The sequence below is a fragment of the Carassius gibelio genome, chromosome B10 (assembly GCF_023724105.1).
Source record: "Carassius gibelio isolate Cgi1373 ecotype wild population from Czech Republic chromosome B10, carGib1.2-hapl.c, whole genome shotgun sequence".
Classification (NCBI taxonomy): domain Eukaryota; kingdom Metazoa; phylum Chordata; class Actinopteri; order Cypriniformes; family Cyprinidae; genus Carassius; species Carassius gibelio.
The window spans coordinates 22,722,425-22,724,188 of NC_068405.1; positions in this window are offsets into that span (position 1 = coordinate 22,722,425).

The following is a 1,764-nucleotide window of genomic DNA, read 5'->3' on the forward strand; positions in this document are numbered from 1 at the left end:
TTTTATGCTGCTTTGGTTTAAAGGCTTCTGCTAAGCGCTAAACAGATAAATGAGATCTATTCATCTTAAATGTGCAGTGTAAAGGGAAAAGGTTTGCTCCCAATTTAAGTGGATCAAACGTTTGCTGAGAGAGTTATCCTTCACACAACCTGAAGGTGAATCCATGCAAACTTTATGCCATACATTTAGGAGTCAATTCAGAGTCATTTTGTGCAGATCTGTCATATCTCAGCTGTTTTAACTCTTATCTTTGCTATAGTCAGATGTTTCATATTAACTCCTGTCTCTTCTCATTTTCGTTCCAGGTGATTCCTTGTAGTACATCTGATCAAGAGACAGATCTGAAGACCACAGTCGGTGTCTGTGATAAAACTACAAAAGGAGAAGTTACCACCTAACGAGAGAGAGTGCTAATTTAATTTCATGCAAGAGTCTCACCGGTGATATTAAAAAGTGTGGCCTCAGGGTAAGTTTAATTGATTGAGAAATGTGATGTAACTAATTGCAACTCATTGCAGGGACGCTGTAATCTCCAGCCGATCAATGCAGTGGATTTCAGATTAGTGTCCGCACAATTTGAGCTTCCCTCATCTGTCATTTCAGAGCTTTTAATGGACACATGCAGCGTTGCACAGCGTTTAGTAGGCAGTGTTTTTGATGGAAGCATGCGGTTCAGTTTAATATTTCCAAAAATGAAGCACTTATCTAAAGCTTTTTTATTACTTAGTTTGCATGAAAATGTGCACACTTCAGACTGTTTGTTTAAACGTATCAAAGGTTTCATTACATGATACTGTCAAAAATCTACATTGAAATATTCTTAAAATCTCAGTTTTACTGACAATAATTCTTACTTAAAACGACATGCAAATTATTGTTAATTAAATGTTTATGGATATTGTTATACATTTTTGAATTCGCTTTTATTTTTACATTTTCAGCTTTAAATTTAATTTTGTGTAAATGTTTAGGGGTTAAGTTATGTGCTTTTTATTTTAATTTGTATTACTTTTTAATATAAAATTTTTGGTTTGGTTTATTTTTATTTGAGTTTTAGTCAAGTTATTTTATTTAGTTTTTCATCTAAAAGTTTTTCATCTAATATTTATATTTTATTTATAAAAATTTTATGTGCTATTTAAGCATTTTAATTTAGATTATTTAGATTAGGGTTTAATTATTTAAAAAATAATTATTTATACATTTAAATACATTATTGTAATATTTTGATTAATTATTTTGATTATATTATAATATTAAATAAGAAATCTAATCTTGATTTATGGTATTTCAAATAAGATTTTATATTTTAATATATCAATAGTAATTCATACATTTAAATACCACAATTTTATTATTATTTTAAATTTACTATAATATTGCAATATTACAATAAATAAATGTCTTGATTAATGTATTTTTAGTGTTTTAATTATTTATTTATAATAATTTATACATTTAAATACTCACATTATTTTATTATTGATTATTTTATTACCTTAGAATATTACATAAGAAATACTTTAGAGTGTACATCTTGTGTTTCAATTAAAAATATTAATAATATTTTATACATTTAAATACTTAAATTATATTATTATTTAAATTTACTGTACTATTTCTCTAACATTATATTATTATGTAGAAAATAAATATATTTTAGCATTTAGTAATTATTAATATGTTGTACATTTTAATAATTATAATCTTATTTTATTACATTATAGTATTATATTTTTGATTTTTAAGTATTTTAATATTTTA